The following is a 21,217-nucleotide window of genomic DNA, read 5'->3' as shown; positions in this document are numbered from 1 at the left end:
TCATGCTGGCTGGGCAAGTGCACACACTTGCCAGCCCCTAAACCTTCCCTTAACTTCATATTAGTCACCCCTATGGTAGGCCTGAGGGCAGGGTGCATTGTAAGTATAAGGTAGGACATGCTCTGGTCTGTGTGGCATGTTCTAATAGTGAATTACTGCCAAATTCGTTTTTCACTATTGTAAGGCTACCAGTTCCCTTCTAGGCCAGATGGGCTGCTGGAATTATTACACTCTATAATCCCAGCAGGCTCAGGGAACATGGTAGAAATTAATGTTTAGTATGCCTGAACTCAGAATAATAAAATACTTCTTTTAGTAAAGTTTATTTTAATATCCTGTGTTTGCAAATGCTACTTTTAGAAAGCTAGCATTTGCTTGTCTAACCATTTCAGCCCGCCTCTGCTTTTGTGTGTATCTGACTGTCTGAGTGTGTGAGTGACAGGGCTGGGAGTTGACAGGTGGTGAATAGCAGGATGACACCTTAGTGGGGGGTGGGAGTTTCCCCTGAATGATGCATCAGGCTGTGCTCTGCCTCCACAATGCTGGCTCCGCCCTCCTGGGGAGCGACTGATGACTCAGCCTGCACCTGGCCCAGGAAGGACCGAAGCTTGTCAACAAAGTGCTCAGGCTGCCCCTGTCCTCACAATGCCGGCTCCGCCCCCCTGGGGAGCGGCTGATGTGCCTGCCCTCACACTGAATGCAGAAGCAGAAGTACCCACCACAAGTGCTCAGGAGCTGAGAGCAGTTATGCAGAGGCCCCCCTGGCCAGTGAAAACAAAAGAAACTGTGTATAAAAGTAGGAGCCCTGCTCCTTGTAAATCAGAATCCTGTTTTACCACAAAGAACCTCTGCCCGAATAGAAGGAGAAGAAGACGCTGGAAGGACTGGCCTGCTGCTTGCCTTGCTGAGGAAGGAGAGGAGAAGACTTTGCTAAAAGACTTTGCTGATTTGTGCTTGAAACTTTTCTCCAAGGGCTTGATTGAGCTTGCCCCCTGAACTGAACCCCAGGACCAGTGGGTTCTCCTGTGCTTTGGCTCGTCCCCTGCCTGAGGCCGAGTATTTCCTCCCGCCGGAGGTGAAGTCTGCCCCCTCTCGCCCCCTCCTAGGGCCGTGGTACCTGGGAGCCAGCCTGCCCTCTTGCCCTTGAGAGCCTCGCTCCACCGGAGTCGCTCTCTGCCCCAGGGCTAAGGCCGGCTGCTCCTCTACCCCTGCCTGCTTCACGGAGCCCTTGAGGAGACTTCAGCCCCTCCCGCCGGAATCCCGGGGACTCGAGCAGCCTGGACCCCGTGCATCTGATTGCACCCGGCTGCCCTGCCTTGCTCTGCCCCCCCAGGAGAGGCTGCACCCCGCACTGTGAAGGGTGCCTTGCCTCCCGGAGATCCTCCGCTGTCAGAAGGGACCCCTCTGCACTGACAATTCCTGAAAGAAAGCATTCCTGAAGGTGCCTTAGCCCCAGAGGCTCCTCTCACCCCTCCCTGCTCCTCACTGCAGCTGAGAGCCCCCACCTCTGGAAAAGGTCCGGGGCTCCTCTGATCGCCTGCTTGCTGCTCTGCTCCGAGCTCAGCCCCCACCTCTGGAAAAGGCCCAGGGTTTCTTCGAGGCCCTCTCTGGTATCCATTCCAAGCATACCGCGAGATGCGTGAGAGTTGGTAGGGGCTGTGTCAGTTTCACCCTTGAAGGCAGGAGAGGCGCTCCGAAGGCCCGGGGAGGGTCCCAAAGCCCCAGGACAGAGAGAGACTCTCCTTTGAAAGGGGATAACACGGAGAGAACACTTACAGAACTATTTTTCTGAAGGAAACCAATTGAATTATTTTCGTGGAACAAACAAACAACCATTGAAAGCTACAACTAAGAGCCTTTGCCTATTTACAACCTGTGGTGCAACAAAAACGTTATTTGGTCTTGTGATAAGTCTGTTGAGTTACATATATATATTTTTACATAAAGAAGCGTATTTTTATATATTTACAGCCTGGTGTCCATTTGTGGGGGGATTGGTATATTTTACTGTGTGTGTGATTACAAATGCTTAACTAACTAACGCCTGAAGATTAGCCTTGGCTGCTCACGCCACGCACCTAGAGGGTGAGCAAGGGTAATTCTAAGGGGTCATCCTTCGCCCTGACTTAGAGGAGAGGGTCCCTGCTTGTCACAAGTGCATACTTGCGCCAACCAGAGACCCCCAATTCTAACATTGGACGCAGCGGTGAGGATTTGCGAATTTGCATTTGTAGTTGACATACAGTGAATTGCTGATCACCACATAGGGAGAGCAGACCTATAACGCAGCCACAGGTTTCCATTTTTATAATTTTGCTGGGAGATCTCCATGTGCTTGTGAAACGTCATGCCTGGTTCAGTGAGGATGGAAAAGGCAGCAACCAGATGCCTGTCGCCAGAGGAGTTGGCAGACAGGGCAGCAACCAGGGCGCATGAAATAGAGATGGCGAAATTAAAAGGACAAATGGAAATGGACAAGCACAAATTGGCAATGGAAAGCCAAAAATTAGCCATGGAGGCGCTAAAACGCCAAAGAGATCACTACTTGAGGATGAAAGAACTTGATTTGGAGCTTGAAGCCAGGAGGGCCTCAGCCCAACATCCAGAGATTTGTGTAGCTCGCAGATTGAGCTTTGCTGAGTTGGAGGTGGAGTCCAGCTCAGCTGGTGGCAGCAACATTCAGGTATCTAGTGCTGACAGCATAGCGTGCGCACCTAGAGATATGGCACCTGACTTGGAGGGGGTTAACATACACCAGGAGGTTCAAGGGCATGAGGTAGCTCCAGTAGTGCGCAGCGTCCCTGAAGGGAATAGGGTGGCTGGCATAGGAGTTCATGGTCCTAGTGGTGGGAGGGATTCCCCCATGGTTGAGGTCCTGGTGGGTGAGTGTAAAGACCGCCCAGAAGAGTGTGGGTTGTGTGACAGAGACAGTCCGCTACTGCCTGGCCAGTCTCAGAAGAATGGTGTGGAGTATGTGTGTGAGGCGCTGGATGGTGAGGTGAAGGATAGTTTGGTTAACCCTGCTAGGGGGCTGTGTAATCCAATTGTGGGAGAGCATACTTTAAGTCCCAGTTTTCCAGAGCTATGCCAACACCTGTTTGAGAGTGAGTTCTCTGACCCCAGGGAGCTCACATTGGAGGCAGACCTTGTGGGGGATTCCAGAGGGTCTGGAGAGGCATTGGGGTGTGATCCTGTGGGGAGTGGCTCAGGTATCTTCCAGCCCAGAGTGGTGGAAGTGGCGCAGAGTAGCCCAGCTAGGTCCTGTAATAGTGAGAGGGGTGTAGGGCCTCACGTCCTGTCCTTAAGGGGAAGGAGTGAGAATGGGTTTTGTCCCGGTAGTGCCCAACCTCAGTCTCAGAGCCTGGATGGTTCTTTAAGGGATCACCAGGTGGGGAGCCTAGGCTGTCCGGATGAGTCACCCTTTGAGGGGGATCCCCCAGTGGCTAGAGAATGTGGAGGCTCTGTAAACAGAGGTCCAGTAGTTCTGGTATCTGGCAGTACCGCTCCAGTTGGGAGGGTGCAGAGGTCCAGATGGAGGGGCGAGAGGGGGAAAGAGTCCCCAGTGGAAGAACCAGTGGGTCAGGGGCCAGCCAGCAGGGCTGCGTCCCCAGTGAATGACCAGGGGGACACCACTTCTGTCCTGGGGGATCTTCCCGCACTGTCAGAGGGACAGGGGTTGGGAGATCGGCGCCAGGCAGACTGTTGTATGACACATGAGTTATGTGCCACCCTCAGGGGGGGCATGCGTGCTCCCCGGGAAGTCCTGGTGCGCCAGGCAATTGTTCAACTGCAGGGTTGGGTCCCTGAGTTGGAGAGCCAGGTTCAGGTGTTGTCTGACCTGGAGGGTGGGACCACTGTAATCAGTGTCCTGACCCATGTCACTTCTAGGGGTACCACTCCAGTTGGGAGTGGGCCGGACCCTGGAAGGGGGTGCAGAGGGAGGGAGTCCTTGCCTCTGACCCCGGTGCAACTTGAGGGTTTAGACCCTAGGTTTAAGGGCCAGGTGCAGGGTGTCCCCCCTGACCTGGTGCCCCAGTTGCAGGATAGCACCCCTGAACTGGTGGGCGAATTGTGCAGGTCACCTGTCCCAGGTGCCCTGACAATTCTGGAAGGGGGTACCACTCCAGGTGGGAGGGTACAGAGCCCCAAGGAGGAGGACCGGGTGTGGGAGAGGCCACCCCAGTCTTTGGTCCAGCCGCCAGGTACAGGCCTGAGGCTGGTGGGTCAGGGCCAGGATGTCATACCTGACCTGACAGGAGGGAGAGTGGACAAAGGGTGCCCAGCACCTGGGGTTACTGCCCCCCACTCTTTAAGTTTCAAGAAACAAGGGAACCCTAAAGGTATAGCGTAGGGACCTTGGGCATTACATATTACAAAGAACAATGGTCCCTATGTGCATTAAATATACAGTCCAAAATAATCATATACCCAATCAGTAATATGTCTTCTGTCCGTCCGGACAGGATTTAATGAATTCCAAATCAAAAAGATAAAATATTTTACGAAAAAGAATGTCAAGTGGGCACAGCCGTGACCATCAACATACAAGACAAAACAACAGAAAAGCAATGTAAACAAGGCAAGGGAATAAGTCTGCGTACCTGTACTTCAGTAAGGCAGGCATAAGTTACAGGAAAACACTCCATTGCATTTTGTAATTTTAGACACAGATAATATGCATATGGGGTTTAGAGCTCTTTAAGGCCACAGAGGTTTGAGAGCCCTGAGAGGCGTAAGGCTTGGGTCTCATTCCTGGCTACTGTCAGTGGCCACTGTGACATTTTTCTGTCTGCCTGTTGGGACACACCTGTGAGCGAATTAAGGTTCAAGGCTGCACAGGTGGTGTCCACAGGTGTAGAGAAGGGTTTCCCATGGATTGGCTTTGTGGACCCTGAGAGCATACCCAGAGGAATTGAAAAAGGTTCAGTTTGGCGTAGAACTGGAGTCTGCCCCTGCAGTTGCGGGCCAGGTCCTTGTTCTATCGCCCAAAGCAGTGAAGACCATCAAGGTAGTGATTGGTCTACCCTGCGTTTTGGCTGGAAGGGGGTTGTGTTGGACCTGACCCTCTTGGCAGGGTCATCCCTAAACTTTTTGCCTTCCTCCAATACTCTCGCTGACCTGTTTTTGTTGGTTTAATGACTCTGGGCACTTTACCACTGCTGACCAGTGCCAAAGTGCATATGCTCTCCCTGTGTAAATTGTTACTAGGATTGATTTCCATGCTTGGTTCATTGGATTTACTGTCAGTCCCTAGTAAAGTGCACTAGGAGTGCCAGGGCTTGTGAATGCCAATACTGCTAGTGGGCCTGCAGCGCTGGTTGCGCCACCCACAGAAGCAGCCTTAAAATGTGTCTAGGGTCTGCCATTGCAGAACCTGCGTGCAGTCTGGTACTGTCATGCTGGCTGGGCAAGTGCACACACTTGCCAGCCCCTAAACCTTCCCTTAACTTCACATTAGTCACCCCTATGGTAGGCCTGAGGGCAGGGTGCATTGTAAGTATAAGGTAGGACATGCTCTGGTGTGTGTGGCATGTTCTAATAGTGAATTACTGCCAAATTCGTTTTTCACTATTGTAAGGCTACCAGTTCCCTTCTAGGCCAGATGGGCTGCTGGAATTATTACACTCTATAATCCCAGCAGGCTCAGGGAACATGGTAGAAATTAATGTTTAGTATGCCTGAACTCAGAATAATAAAATACTTCTTTTAGTAAAGTTTATTTTAATATCCTGTGTTTGCAAATGCTACTTTTAGAAAGCTAGCATTTGCTTGTCTAACCATTTCAGCCCGCCTCTGCTTTTGTGTGTATCTGACTGTCTGAGTGTGTGAGTGACAGGGCTGGGAGTTGACAGGTGGTGAATAGCAGGATGACACCTTAGTGGGGGGTGGGAGTTTCCCCTGAATGATGCATCAGGCTGTGCTCTGCCACCACAATGCTGGCTCCGCCCTCCTGGGGAGCGACTGATGACTCAGCCTGCACCTGGCCCAGGAAGGACCGAAGCTTGTCAACAAAGTGCTCAGGCTGCCCCTGTCCTCACAATGCCGGCTCCGCCCCCCTGGGGAGCGGCTGATGTGCCTGCCCTCACACTGAATGCAGAAGCAGAAGTACCCACCACAAGTGCTCAGGAGCTGAGAGCAGTTATGCAGAGGCCCCCCTGGCCAGTGAGAACAAAAGAAACTGTGTATAAAAGTAGGAGCCCTGCTCCTTGTAAATCAGAATCCTGTTTTACCACAAAGAACCTCTGCCCGAATAGAAGGAGAGAAGACGCTGGAAGGACTGGCCTGCTGCTTGCCTTGCTGAGGAAGGAGAGGAGAAGACTTTGCTAAAAGACTTTGCTGATTTGTGCTTGAAACTTTTCTCCAAGGGCTTGATTGAGCTTGCCCCCTGAACTGAACCCCAGGACCAGTGGGTTCTCCTGTGCTTTGGCTCGTCCCCTGCCTGAGGCCGAGTATTTCCTCCCGCCGGAGGTGAAGTCTGCCCCCTCTCGCCCCCTCCTAGGGCCGTGGTACCCGGGAGCCAGCCTGCCCTCTTGCCCTTGAGAGCCTCGCTCCACGGCCGGCTGCTCCTCTACCCCTGCCTGCTTCACGGAGCCCTTGAGGAGACTTCAGCCCCTCCCGCTGGAATCCCGGGGACTCGAGCAGCCTGGACCCCATGCATCTGATTGCACCCAGCTGCCCTGCCTTGCTCTGCCCCCCCAGGAGAGGCTGCACCCCGCACTGTGAAGGGTGCCTTGCCTCCCGGAGATCCTCCGCTGTGAGAAGGGACCCCTCTGCACTGACAATTCCTGAAAGAAAGCATTCCTGAAGGTGCCTTAGCCCCAGAGGCTCCTCTCACCCCTCCCTGCTCCTCACTGCAGCTGAGAGCCCCCACCTCTGGAAAAGGTCCGGGGCTCCTCTGATCGCCTGCTTGCTGCTCTGCTCCGAGCTCAGCCCCCACCTCTGGAAAAGGCCCAGGGTTTCTTCGAGGCCCTCTCTGGTATCCATTCCAAGCATACCACGAGATGCGTGAGAGTTGGTAGGGGCTGTGTCAGTTTCACCCTTGAAGGCAGGAGAGGCGCTCCAAGGCCCGGGGAGGGTCCCAAAGCCCCAGGACAGAGAGAGACTCTCCTTTGAAAGGGGATAACACGGAGAGAACACTTACAGAACTATTTTTCTGAAGGAAACCAATTGAATTATTTTCATGGAACAAACAAACAACCATTGAAAGCTACAACTAAGAGCCTTTGCCTATTTACAACCTGTGGTGCAACAAAAACGTTATTTGGTCTTGTGATAAGTCTGTTGAGTTACATATATATATTTTTACATAAAGAAGCGTATTTTTATATATTTACAGCCTGGTGTCCATTTGTGGGGGGATTGGTATATTTTACTGTGTGTGTGATTACAAATGCTTAACTAACTAACGCCTGAAGATTAGCCTTGGCTGCTCACGCCACGCACCTAGAGGGTGAGCAAGGGTAATTCTAAGGGGTCATCCTTCGCCCTGACTTAGAGGAGAGGGTCCCTGCTTGTCACAAGTGCATACTTGCGCCAACCAGAGACCCCCAATTCTAACAAGCAGGAGCTGCTCTGGGGAGAGAGGGCAGAGCCATGGAGGTCTGAGGAGCAGGAGCTGCTCTGGAGGAGAGGACAGAGCCATGGAGGTCTGAGGAGCAGGAGCTGCTCTGGGGGGAGAGGACAGAGCCATGGAGGTCTGAGGAGCAGGAGCTGCTCTGGGGGGAGAGACAGAGCCATGGAGGTCTGAGGAGCAGGAGCTGCTCTGGGGGAGAGGGCAGAGCCAGGGAGGTCTGAGGAGCAGGAGCTGCTCTGGGGAGAGGACAGCGCCATGGAGGTCTGAGGAGCAGGAGCTGCTCTGGGGGAGAGGACAGAGCCATGGAGGTCTGAGAGCAAGAGCTGCTCTGGGGGGAGAGGACAGAGCCATGGAGGTCTGAGGAGCAGGAGCTGCTCTGGGGGAGAGGACAGAGCCATGGAGGTATGAGGAACAGGAGCTGCTCTGGGGGAGAGGACAGAGCCATGGAGGTCTGAGGAGCAGGAGCTGCTCTGGGGGAGAGGGCTGAGCCATGGAGGTCTGAGGAGCAGGAGCTGCTCTGGGGGGAGAGGACAGAGCCATGGAGGTTTGAGGAGCAGGAGCTGCTCTGGGGGAGAGGGCTGAGCCATGGAGGTCTGAGGAGCAGGAGCTGCTCTGGGGGGAGAGGACAGAGCCATGGAGGTCTGAGGAGCAGGAGCTGCTCTGGGGGGGAGGACAGAGCCATGGAGGTCTGAGGAGCAGGAGCTACTCTGGGGGGAGAGGACAGAGCCATGGAGGTCTGAGGAGCAGGAGCTGCTCTTGGGGAGAGAGCAGAGCCATGGAGGTCTGAGGAGCAGGAGCTGCTCTGGGGGAGAGGGCAGAGCCATGGAGGTCTGAGGAGCAGGAGCTGCTCTGGGGGGAGGGGGCTGAGCCATGGAGGTCTGAGGAGCAGGAGCTGCTCTGGGGGAGAGGGCAGAGCCATGGAGGTCTGAGGAGCAGGAGCTGCTCTGGGGGAGAGGACAGAGCCATGGAGGTCTGAGAAGCAGGAGCTGCTCTGGGGGGAGAGGACAGAGCCATGGAGGTCTGAGGAGCAGGAGCTGCTCTGGGGGAGAGGACAGAGCCATGGAGGTCTGAGGAGCAGGAGCTGCTCTGGGGGAGAGGACAGAGCCATGGAGGTCTGAGGAGCAGGAGCTGCTCTGGGGGGAGAGGGCTGAGCCATGGAGGTCTGAGAGCAGGAGCTGCTCTGGGGGAGAGGACAGAGCCATGGAGGTCTGAGAGGTCTGAGGAGCAGGAGCTGCTCTGGGGGGGGGGGGGAGGACAGAGCAATGGAGGTCTGAGGAGCAGGAGCTGCTCTGGGGGAGAGGACAGAGCCATGGAGGTCTGAGGAGCAGGAGCTGCTCTGCGGGGAGAGGGCAGAGCCATGGAGGTCTGAGGAGCAGGAGCTGCTCTGGGGGGAGGACAGAGCCATGGAGGTCTGAGGAGCAGGAGCTGCTCTGGGGCAGAGGGCTGAGCCATGAAGGTCTTAGGAGCAGGAGCTGCTCAGGAGGAGAGGACAGAGCCATGGAGGTCTGAGGAGCAGGAGCTGCTCTGGGGGAGAGGACAGAGCCATGGAGGTCTGAGGAGCAGGAGCTGCTCACGGGGAGAGGACAGAGCCATGGAGGTCTGAGGAGCAGGAGCTGCTCTGGGGGGAGGACAGAGCCATGGAGGTTTGAGGAGCAGGAGCTGCTCGGGAGAGGGCAGAGCCATGGAGGTCTGAGGAGCAGGAGCTGCTCTGAGGGGGAGGACAGAGCCATGGAGGTCTGAGGAGCAGGAGCTGCTCTGGGGGGAGGACAGATTCATGGAGGTCTGAGGAGCAGGAGCTGCTCTGGGGGGAGGATAGAGCCATGGAGGTCTGAGGAGCAGGAGCTGCTCTGGGGGAGAGGACAGAGCCATGGAGGTCTGAGGAGCAGGAGCTGCTCAGGGGGAGAGGACAGAGCCATGGAGGTCTGAGGAGCAGGAGCTGCTCTGGGGGAGAGGGCAGAGCCATGGAGGTCTGAGTAGCAGGAGCTGCTCTGGAGGGAGAGGACAGAGCCATGGAGGTCTGAGGAGCAGGAGCTGCTCACGGGGAGAGGACAGAGCCATGGAGGTCTGAGGAGCAGGAGCTACTCTGGAGGGAGAGGACAGAGCCATGGAGGTCTGAGGAGCAGGAGCTGCTCTGGGGGAGAGGACAGAGCCATGGAGGTCTGAGGAGCAGGAGCTGCTCAGGGGGAGAGACAGAGCCATGGAGGTCTGAGGAGCAGGAGCTGCTCTGGGGGAGAGGACAGAGCCATGGAGGTCTGAGGAGCAGGAGCTGCTCTGGGGGGGAGAGGGCAGAGCCATGGAGGTCTGAGAGCAGGAGCTTCTCTGGGGGGAGAGGGCAGAGCTATGGAGGTCTGAGGAGCAGGAGATGCTCACGGGGAGAGGACAGAGCCAGGGAGGTCTGAGGAGCAGGAGCTGCTCTGGGGGGAGAGGGCTGAGCCATGGAGGTCTGAGGAGCAGGAGCTGCTCTGGGGGAGAGGACAGAGCCATGGAGGTCTGAGGAACAGGAGCTGCTCTGGGGGGAGAGGACAGAGCCATGGAGGTCTGAGGAACAGGAGCTGCTCTGGGGGAGAGGACAGAGCCATGGAGGTCTGAGGAACAGGATCTGCTCTGGGGAGAGGACAGAGCCATGGAGGTCTGAGGAGCAGGAGCTGCTCTGGGGGGGAGGACAGAGCCATGGAGGTCTGAGGAGCAGGAGCTGCTCTGGGGGAGGACAGAGCCATGGAGGTCTGAGGAGCAGGAGCTGCTCTGGGGGAGAGGACAGAGCCATGGAGGTCTGAGGAGCAGGAGCTGCTCTGGGGGGAGGACAGAGCCATGGAGGTCTGAGGAGCAGGAGCTGCTCTGGGGAGAGGACAGAGTAATGGAGGTCTGAGAGAAGGAGCTGCTCTGGGGGAGAGGGCTGAGCCATGGAGGTCTGAGGAGCAGGAGCTGCTCTGGGGGAGAGGGCTGAGCCATGGAGGTCTGAGGAGCAGGAGCTGCTCTGGGGAGAGGACAGAGCCATGGAGGTCTGAGGAACAGGAGCTGCTCTGGGGGAAAGGACAGAGACATGGAGGTCTGAGGAGCAGGAGCTGCTCTGGGGGAGAGGACAGAGCCATGGAGGTCTGAGGAGCAGGAGCTGCTCAGGGGGAGAGACAGAGCCATGGAGGTCTGAGGAGCAGGAGCTGCTCTGGGGGAGAGGACAGAGCCATGGAGGTCTGAGGAGCAGGAGCTGCTCTGGGGGGGAGAGGGCAGAGCCATGGAGGTCTGAGAGCAGGAGCTTCTCTGGGGGGAGAGGGCAGAGCTATGGAGGTCTGAGGAGCAGGAGCTGCTCACGGGGAGAGGACAGAGCCATGGAGGTCTGAGGAACAGGAGCTGCTCTGGGGGAGAGGACAGAGCCTTGGAGGTCTGAGGAGCAGGAGCTGCTCTGGGGGGAGAAGGCAGAGTCATGGAGGTCTGAGGAGCAGGAGCTGCTCTGGGGGGAGAGGACAGAGCCATGGAGGTCTGAGGAGCAGGAGCTGCTCTGGGGGAGAGGACAGAACCATGGAGGTCTGAGGAACAGGAGCTGCTTAGGGGGAGAGGACAGAGCCATGGAGGTCTGAGGAGCAGGAGCTGCTCTGGGGGGAGACGGCTGAGCCATGGAGGTCTGAGGAGCAGGAGCTGCTCTGGGGAGAGGACAGAGCCATGGAGGTCTGAGGAGCAGGAGCTGCTCTGGGGGGGGGGGGGGAAGGACAGAGCAATGGAGGTCTGAGGAGCAGGAGCTACTCTGGGGGGAGAGGACAGAGCCATGGAGGTCTGAGAGCAGGAGCTGCTCTGGGGGAGAGGACAGAGCCATGGAGGTCTGAGGAGCAGGAGCTGCTCAGGGGGAGAGGGCTGAGCCATGGAGGTCTGAGGAGCAGGAGCTGCTCAGGGGGAGAGGACAGAGCCATGGAGATCTGAGGAGCAGGAGCTGCTCTGGGGGGAGGACAGAGCCATGGAGGTCTGAGGAGCAGGAGCTGCTCTGGGGAGAGGACAGAGCCATGGAGGTCTGAGGAGCAGGAGCTGCTCTGGGGGGAGAGGACAGAGCCATGAAGGTCTGAGGAGCAGGAGCTGCTCTGGGGGAGAGGACAGAGCCATGGAGGTCTGAGAGCAGGAGCTGCTCTGGGGAGAGGGCTGAGCAATGGAGGTCTGAGGAGCAGGAGCTGCTCTGGGGGAGAGGACAGAGCCATGGAGGTCTGAGGAGCAGGAGCTGCTCTGGGGAGAGGGCTGAGCCATGGAGGTCTGAGGAGCAGGAGCTACTCTGGGGGGAGAGGACAGAGCCATGGAGGTCTGAGGAGCAGGAGCTGCTCTCGGGGAGAGGACAGAGCCATGGAGGTATGAGGAGCAGGAGCTGCTCTGGGGGGAGAGGGCAGAGCCATGGAGGTCTGAGAGCAGGAGCTGCTCTGGGGGAGAGGGCTGAGCCATTGAGGTCTGAGGAGCAGGAGCTGCTCTGGGGGAGAGGACAGAGCCATGGAGGTCTGAGGAGCCGGAGCTACTCTGGGGGGAGAGGACAGAGCCATGGAGGTCTGAGAGCAGGAGCTGCTCTGGGGGGAGAGGACAGAGTCATGGAGGTATGAGGAGCAGGAGCTGCTCTGGGGGAGAGGGCTGAGCCATTGAGGTCTGAGGAGCAGGAGCTGCTCTGGGGGAGAGGGCAGAGTTATGGAGGTCTGAGGAGCAGGAGCTGCTCTGGGAGGGAGGACAGAGCCATGGAGGTCTCAGGAGCAGGAGCTGCTCTGGGGGAGAGGGACAGAGCCATGGAGGTCTGAGGAGCAGGAGCTGCTCTGGGGGAGAGGACAGAGCCATGGAGGTCTGAGGAGCAGGAGCTGCTCAGGAGGAGAGGACAGAGCCATGGAGGTCTGAGGAGCAGGAGCTGCTCTGGGGGGGAGAGGACAGAGCCATGGAGGTCTGAGGAGCAGGAGCTGCTCTGGGGGAGAGGACAGAACCATGGAGGTCTGAGGAGCAGGAGCTGCTCTGGGGGGAGACGGCTGAGCCATGGAGGTCTGAGGAGCAGGAGCTGCTCACGGGGAGAGGACAGAGCCATGGAGGTCTGAGGAGCAGGAGCTGCTCTGGGGGGAGACGGCAGAGCTATGGAGGTCTGAGGAGCAGGAGCTGCTCACGGGGAGAGGACAGAGCCATGGAGGTCTGAGGAACAGGAGCTGCTCTGGGGGAGAGGACAGAGCCTTGGAGGTCTGAGGAGCAGGAGCTGCTCTGGGGGGAGAAGGCAGAGTCATGGAGGTCTGAGGAGCAGGAGCTGCTCTGGGGGGAGAGGACAGAGCCATGGAGGTCTGAGGAGCAGGAGCTGCTCTGGGGGAGAGGACAGAACCATGGAGGTCTGAGGAGCAGGAGCTGCTCTGGGGGGAGACGGCTGAGCCATGGAGGTCTGAGGAGCAGGAGCTGCTCTGGGGAGAGGACAGAGCCATGGAGGTCTGAGGAGCAGGAGCTGCTCTGGGGGGGGGAAGGACAGAGCAATGGAGGTCTGAGGAGCAGGAGCTACTCTGGGGGGAGAGGACAGAGCCATGGAGGTCTGAGAGCAGGAGCTGCTCTGGGGGAGAGGACAGAGCCATGGAGGTCTGAGGAGCAGGAGCTGCTCAGGGGGAGAGGGCTGAGCCATGGAGGTCTGAGGAGCAGGAGCTGCTCAGGGGGAGAGGACAGAGCCATGGAGATCTGAGGAGCAGGAGCTGCTCTGGGGGGAGGACAGAGCCATGGAGGTCTGAGGAGCAGGAGCTGCTCTGGGGAGAGGACAGAGCCATGGAGGTCTGAGGAGCAGGAGCTGCTCTGGGGGGAGAGGACAGAGCCATGAAGGTCTGAGGAGCAGGAGCTGCTCTGGGGGAGAGGACAGAGCCATGGAGGTCTGAGAGCAGGAGCTGCTCTGGGGAGAGGGCTGAGCCATGGAGGTCTGAGGAGCAGGAGCTGCTCTGGGGGAGAGGGCAGCCCCATGGAGGTCTGAGGAGCAGGAGCTGCTCTGGGGGAGAGGGCTGAGCAATGGAGGTCTGAGGAGCAGGAGCTACTCTGGGGGGAGAGGACAGAGCCATGGAGGTCTGAGGAGCAGGAGCTGCTCTGGGGGAGAGGACAGAGCCATGGAGGTCTGAGGAGCAGGAGCTGCTCTGGGGAGAAGGCTGAGCCATGGAGGTCTGAGGAGCAGGAGCTACTCTGGGGGGAGAGGACAGAGCCATGGAGGTCTGAGGAGCAGGAGCTGCTCTCGGGGAGAGGACAGAGCCATGGAGGTATGAGGAGCAGGAGCTGCTCTGGGGGGAGAGGGCAGAGCCATGGAGGTCTGAGAGCAGGAGCTGCTCTGGGGGAGAGGGCTGAGCCATTGAGGTCTGAGGAGCAGGAGCTGCTCTGGGGGAGAGGACAGAGCCATGGAGGTCTGAGGAGCCGGAGCTACTCTGGGGGGAGAGGACAGAGCCATGGAGGTCTGAGAGCAGGAGCTGCTCTGGGGGGAGAGGACAGAGTCATGGAGGTATGAGGAGCAGGAGCTGCTCTGGGGGAGAGGGCAGAGTTATGGAGGTCTGAGGAGCAGGAGCTGCTCTGGGAGGGAGGACAGAGCCATGGAGGTCTGAGGAGCAGGAGCTGCTCTGGGGGAGAGGGACAGAGCCATGGAGGTCTGAGGAGCAGGAGCTGCTCTGGGGGAGAGGACAGAGCCATGGAGGTCTGAGGAGCAGGAGCTGCTCAGGAGGAGAGGACAGAGCCATGGAGGTCTGAGGGGCAGGAGCTGCTCTGGGGGAGAGGACAGAGCTATGGAGGTCTGAGGAGCAGGAGCTGCTCTGGGGGGGAGAGGACAGAGCCATGGAGGTCTGAGGAGCAGGAGCTGCTCTGGGGGAGAGGACAGAACCATGGAGGTCTGAGGAGCAGGAGCTGCTCTGGGGGGAGACGGCTGAGCCATGGAGGTCTGAGGAGCAGGAGCTGCTCTGGAGAGAGGACAGAGCCATGGAGGTCTGAGGAGCAGGAGCTGCTCTGGGGGGGGGGGGGGGGAGGACAGAGCAATGGAGGTCTGAGGAGCAGGAGCTGCTATGGGGGAGAGGACAGAGCCATGGAGGTCTGAGGAGCAGGAGCTGCTCAGGGGGAGAGGGCTGAGCCATGGAGGTCTGAGGAGCAGGAGCTGCTCAGGGGGAGAGGACAGAGCCATGGAGATCTGAGGAGCAGGAGCTGCTCTGGGGGGAGGACAGAGCCATGGAGGTCTGAGGAGCAGGAGCTGCTCTGGGGAGAGGACAGAGCCATGGAGGTCTGAGGAGCAGGAGCTGCTCTGGGGGGAGAGGACAGAGCCATGAAGGTCTGAGGAGCAGGAGCTGCTCTGGGGGAGAGGACAGAGCCATGGAGGTCTGAGAGCAGGAGCTGCTCTGGGGAGAGGGCTGAGCAATGGAGGTCTGAGGAGCAGGAGCTGCTCTGGGGGAGAGGACAGAGCCATGGAGGTCTGAGGAGCAGGAGCTGCTCTGGGGAGAGGGCTGAGCCATGGAGGTCTGCGGAGCAGGAGCTACTCTGGGGGGAGAGGACAGAGCCATGGAGGTCTGAGGAGCAGGAGCTGCTCTCGGGGAGAGGACAGAGCCATGGAGGTATGAGGAGCAGGAGCTGCTCTGGGGGGAGAGGGCAGAGCCATGGAGGTCTGAGAGCAGGAGCTGCTCTGGGGGAGAGGGCTGAGCCATTGAGGTCTGAGGAGCAGGAGCTGCTCTGGGGGAGAGGACAGAGCCATGGAGGTCTGAGGAGCCGGAGCTACTCTGGGAGGAGAGGACAGAGCCATGGAGGTCTGAGAGCAGGAGCTGCTCTGGGGGGAGAGGACAGAGTCATGGAGGTATGAGGAGCAGGAGCTGCTCTGGGGGAGAGGGCTGAGCCATTGAGGTCTGAGGAGCAGGAGCTGCTCTGGGGGAGAGGGCAGAGTTATGGAGGTCTGAGGAGCAGGAGCTGCTCTGGGAGGGAGGACAGAGCCATGGAGGTCTGAGGAGCAGGAGCTGCTCTGGGGGAGAGGGACAGAGCCATGGAGGTCTGAGGAGCAGGAGCTGCTCTGGGGGAGAGGACAGAGCCATGGAGGTCTGAGGAGCAGGAGCTGCTCAGGAGGATAGGACAGAGCCATGGAGGTCTGAGGAGCAGGAGCTGCTCTGGGGGAGAGGACAGAGCTTTGGATGTCTGAGGAGCAGGAGCTGCTCTGGGGGGAGAGGACAGAGCCATGGATGTCTGAGGAGCAGGAGCTGCTCTGGGGAGAGGACAGAGCCATGGATGTCTGAGGAGCAGGAGTTGCTCTGGGGGAGGACAGAGCCATGGAGGTCTGAGGAGCAGGAGCTGCTCACGGGGAGAGGACAGAGCCATGGAGGTCTGAGGAGCAGGAGCTGCTCTGGGGGAGAGAGCAGAGCCATGGAGGTCTGAGGAGCAGGAGCTGCTCTGGGGTGGAGGACAGAGCCATTGAGGTCTGAGAGCAGGAGCTGCTCTGGGGGGAGAGGACAGAGCCATGGAGGTCTGAGGAGCAGGAGCTGCTCTGGGGAGAGGGCTGAGCCATGGAGGTCTGAGGAGCTAGAGCTGCTCTGGGGGAGAGGACAGAGCCATGGAGGTCTGAGGAGCAGGAGCTGCTCTGGGGGAGGGCAGAGTCATGGAGGTATGAGGAGCAGGAGCTGTTCTGGGGGAGGACAGAGCCATGGAGGTCTGAGGAGCAGGAGCTGCTCTGGGGAGAGGGCAGAGCCATGGAGGTCTGAGGAGCAGGAGCTGCTCTGGGGGAGAGGACAGAGCCATGGAGGTCTGAGGAGCAGCATCTGCTCTGGGGGAGAGGACAGAGCCATGGAGGTCTGAGGAGCAGGAGCTGCTCTGGGGGAGAGACAGAGCCATGGAGGTCTGAGGAGCAGGAGCTGCTCTGGGGGAGAGGACAGAGCCATGGAGGTCTGAGGAGCAGGAGCTTATCTGGGGAGAGGGCAGAGCCATGGAGGTCTGAGGAGCAGGAGCTGCTCTGGGGGAGAGGACAGAGCCATGGAGGTCTGAGGAGCAGCATCTGCTCTGGGGGAGAGGACAGAGCCATGGAGGTCTGAGGAGCAGGAGCTGCTCTGGGGGAGAGACAGAGCCATGGAGGTCTGAGGAGCAGGAGCTGCTCTGGGGGAGAGGGCAGAGCCATGGAGGTCTGAGGAGCATGAGCTGCTGTGGGGAGAGGACAGAGCCATGGAGGTCTGAGGAGCAGGAGCTGCTCCCGGGGAAAGGACAGAGCCATGGAGGTCTGAGGAGCAGGAGCTGCTCTGGGGAGAGGACAGAGCAATGGAGGTCTGAGGAGCAGGAGCTGCTCTGGGGGAGAGAGGACAGAGCCATGGAGGTCTGAGGAGCAGGAGCTGCTCTGGGGGGAGGACAGAGCCATGGAGGTCTGAGGAGCAGGAGCTGCTCTCGGGGGAGAGGGCAGAGCCATGGAGGTCTGAGGAGCAGGAGCTGCTCTGGGGGGAGGACAGAGCCATGGAGGTCTGAGGAGCAGGAGCTGATCAGGGGGAGAGACAGAGCCATGGAGGTCTGAGGAGCAGGAGCTGCTCTGGGGGGGAGGACAGAGCCATGGAGGTCTGAGGAGCAGGAGCTGCTCTGGGGGAGAGGACAGAGCCATGGAGGTCTGAGGAGCAGGAGCTGCTCTGGGGGGAGAGACAGAGCCATGGAGGTCTGAGGAGCAGGAGCTGTTCTGGGGGAGAGGACAGAGCCATGGAGGTCTGAGGAGCAGGAGCTGCTCTGGGGGAGAGGGCTGAGCCATGGAGGTCTCAGGAGCAGGAGATGCTCTGGGGGCAGAGGGCAGAGCCATGGAGGTCTGAGGAGCAGGAGCTGCTCTGGGGGGAGGACAGAGCCATGGAGGTCTGAGGAGCAGGAGCTGCTCTGGGGGAGAGGACAGAGTCATGGAGGTCTGAGGAGCAGGAGCTGCTCTGGGGAGAGAGCTGAGCCATGGAGGTCTGAGGAGCAGGAGCTGCTCTGGGGGAGAGGACAGAGCCATGGAGGTCTGAGGAGCAGGAGCTGCTCTGGGGGGAGGACAGAGCCATGGAGGTCTGAGGAGCAGGAGCTGCTCTGGGGGAGAGGACAGAGCCATGGAGGTCTGAGGAGCAAGAGCTGCTCTGGGGGGAGGACAGAGCCATGGAGGTCTGAGGAGCAGGAGCTGCCCCGGGGAGAGGACAGAGCAATGGAGGTCTGAGGAGCAGGAGCTGCTCTGGGGGGGAGGGCTGAGCCATGGAGGTCTGAGGAGCAGGAGCTGCTCTGGGGTGGAGGACAGAGCCATTGAGGTCTGAGAGCAGGAGCTGCTCTGGGGGGAGAGGACAGAGCCATGGAGGTCTGAGGAGCAGGAGCTGCTCTGGGGAGAGGGCTGAGCCATGGAGGTCTGAGGAGCTAGAGCTGCTCTGGGGGAGAGGACAGAGCCATGGAGGTCTGAGGAGCAGGAGCTGCTCTGGGGGAGGGCAGAGTCATGGAGGTATGAGGAGCAGGAGCTGTTCTGGGGGAGGACAGAGCCATGGAGGTCTGAGGAGCAGGAGCTGCTCTGGGGAGAGGGCAGAGCCATGGAGGTCTGAGGAGCAGGAGCTGCTCTGGGGGGAGGACAGAGCCATGGAGGTCTGAGGAGCAGGAGCTGCTCTGGGGGGAGAGGGCAGATCAATGGAGGTCTGAGGAGCAGGAGCTGCTCTGGGGGGAGAGGGCAGAGCTATGGAGGTCTGAGGAGCAGGAGATGCTCACGGGGAGAGGACAGAGCCATGGAGGTCTGAGGAGCAGGAGCTGCTCTGGGGGGAGAGGACAGGGCCATGGAGGTCTGAGGAGCAGGAGCTGCTCTGGGGGGAGAGGACAGAGCCATGGAGGTCTGAGGAGCAGGAGCTGCTCTGGGGGGGAGAGGGCAGAGCCATGGAGGACTGAGGAGCAGGAGCTGCTCTGGAGGGAGAGGGCTGAGCCATGGAGGTCTGAGGAGCAGGAGCTGCTCTGGGGGGGAGGACAGAGCCATGGAGGTCTGAGGAGCAGGAGCTGCTCTGGGGGAGAGGACAGAGCCATGGAGGTCTGAGGAGCAGAATCTGCTCTGGGGGAGAGGACAGAGCCATGGAGGTCTGAGGAGCAGGAGCTGCTCTGGGGGGAGGACAGAGCCATGGAGGTCTGAGGAGCAGGAGCTGCTCTCGGGGGAGAGGGCAGAGCCATGGAGGTCTGAGGAGCAGGAGCTGCTCTGGGGGGAGGACAGAGCCATGGAGGTCTGAGGAGCAGGAGCTGATCAGGGGGAGAGACAGAGCCATGGAGGTCTGAGGAGCAGGAGCTGCTCTGGGGGGGAGGACAGAGCCATGGAGGTCTGAGGAGCAGGAGCTGCTCTGGGGGAGAGGACAGAGCCATGGAGGTCTGAGGAGCAGGAGCTGCTCTGGGGGGAGAGACAGAGCCATGGAGGTCTGAGGAGCAGGAGCTGCTCTGGGGGAGAGGGCTGAGCCATGGAGGTCTCAGGAGCAGGAGATGCTCTGGGGGGAGAGGGCAGAGCCATGGAGGTCTGAGGAGCAGGAGCTGCTCTGGGGGGAGGACAGAGCCATGGAGGTCTGAGGAGCAGGAGCTGCTCTGGGGGAGAGGACAGAGTCATGGAGGTCTGAGGAGCAGGAGCTGCTCTGGGGAGAGGGCTGAGCCATGGAGGTCTGAGGAGCAGGAGCTGCTCTGGGGGAGAGGACAGAGCCATGGAGGTCTGAGGAGCAGGAGCTGCTCTGGGGGGAGGACAGAGCCATGGAGGTCTGAGGAGCAGGAGCTGCTCTGGGGGAGAGGACAGAGCCATGGAGGTCTGAGGAGCAGGAGCTGCTCTGGGGGGAGGACAGAGCCATGGAGGTCTGAGGAGCAGGAGCTGCCCCGGGGAGAGGACAGAGCAATGGAGGTCTGAGGAGCAGGAGCTGCTCTGGGGGGGAGGGCTGAGCCATGGAGGTCTGAGGAGCAGGAGCTGCTCTGGAGAGAGGACAGAGCCATGGAGGTCTGAGGAGCAGGAGCTGCTCTGGGGAGAGGATAGAGCCATGAAGGTCTGAGGAGCAGGAGCTGCTCTGGGGGAGAGGACAGAGCCATGGAGGTCTGAGGAGCAGGAGCTACTCTGGGGGAGAGAGGACAGAGCCATGAAGGTCTGAGTGCAGGAGCTGCTCTGGGGGAGAGAGGGCAGAGCCATGGAGGTCTGAGGAGCAGGAGCTGCTCTGGCGGGGAGGACAGAGCCATTGAGGTCTGAGAGCAGGAGCTGCTCTGGGGGAGAGGACAGAGCCATGGAGGTCTGAGGAGCAGGAGCTGCTCTGGGGGGGAGGACAGAGCCATGGAGGTGTGAGAGCAGGAGCTGCTCTGGGGGAGAGGACAAAGCCATGGAGGTCTGAGGAGCAGGAGCTGCTCTGGGGGAGAGACAGAGCCATGGAGGTCTGAGGAGCAGGAGCTGCTCTGGGGGAGAGGACAGAGCCATGGAGGTCTGAGGAGCAGGAGCTGCTCTGGGGGGAGAGGGCAGAGCCATGGAGGTCTGAGGAGCAGGATCTGCTCTGGGGGAGAGGACAGAGCCATGGAGGTCTGAGGAGCAGGAGCTGCTCTGGGGGAGAGGGCTGAGCCATGGAGGTCTGAGGAGCAGGAGCTGCTCTGGGGGAGAGGACAGAGCCATGGAGGTCTGAGGAGCAGGAGCTGCTCTGGGGGGGGAGGACAGAGCCATGGAGGTTTGAGGAGCAGGAGCTGCTCCAGGGGAGAGGACAGAGCCATGGAGGTTTGAGGAGCAGGAGCTGCTCTGGGGAGAGAGGGCAGAGCCATGGAGGTCTGAGAGCAGGAGCTGCTCTGGGGGGAGAGGACAGAGCCATGGAGGTCTGAGGAGCAGGAGCTACTCTGGGGGAGAGAGGACAGAGCCATGAAGGTCTGAGAGCAGGAGCTGCTCTGGGGGAGAGGACAGAGCCATGGAGGTCTGAGGAGCAGGAGCTGCTCTGGGGGAGAGGACAGAGTCATGGAGGTCTGAGGAGCAGGAGCTGCTCTGGGGGAGAGGACAGAGCCATGGAGGTCTGAGGAGCAGGAGCTACTCTGGGGGAGAGAGGACAGAGCCATGGAGGTCTGAGAGCAGGAGCTGCTCTGGGGGAGAGGACAGAGCCATGGAGGTCTGAGGAGCAGGAGCTGCTCTGAGGGGAGAGGACAGAGCCATGGAGGTCTGAGGAGCAGGAGCTGCTCTGGGGAGAGGACAGAGCCATGGAGGTCCGAGGAGCAGGAGTTGCTCTGGGGGAGGACAGAGCCATGGAGGTCTGAGGAGCAGGAGCTGCTCACGGGGAGAGGACAGAGCCATGGAGGTCTGAGGAGCAGGAGCTGCTCTGGGGGGGAGGACAGAGCCATGGAGGTCTGAGGAGCAGGAGCTGCTCTGAGGGGAGAGGACAGAGCCATGGAGGTCTGAGGAGCAGGAGCTGCTCTGGGGGGAGAGGGCTGAGCCATGGAGGTCTGAGGAGCAGGAGCTGCTGTGGGGAGAGGACAGAGCCATGGAGGTCTGAGGAGCAGGAGCTGCTCTGGGGGGAGAGGGCAGAGCCATGGAGGTCTGAGGAGCAGGAGCTGCTCTGGCGGGGAGGACAGAGCCATTGAGGTCTGAGAGCAGGAGCTGCTCTGGGGGAGAGGACAGAGCCATGGAGGTCTGAGGAGCAGGAGCTGCTCTGGGGGGGAGGACAGAGCCATGGAGGTCTGAGAGCAGGAGCTGCTCTGGGGGAGAGGACAGAGCCATGGAGGTCTGAGGAGCAGGAG

The sequence above is a fragment of the Lissotriton helveticus genome, chromosome 1_2, assembly GCF_964261635.1.
Source record: "Lissotriton helveticus chromosome 1_2, aLisHel1.1, whole genome shotgun sequence".
In the NCBI taxonomy this organism is placed as follows: domain Eukaryota; kingdom Metazoa; phylum Chordata; class Amphibia; order Caudata; family Salamandridae; genus Lissotriton; species Lissotriton helveticus.
Note: the sequence above shows the minus strand (reverse complement) of the source record.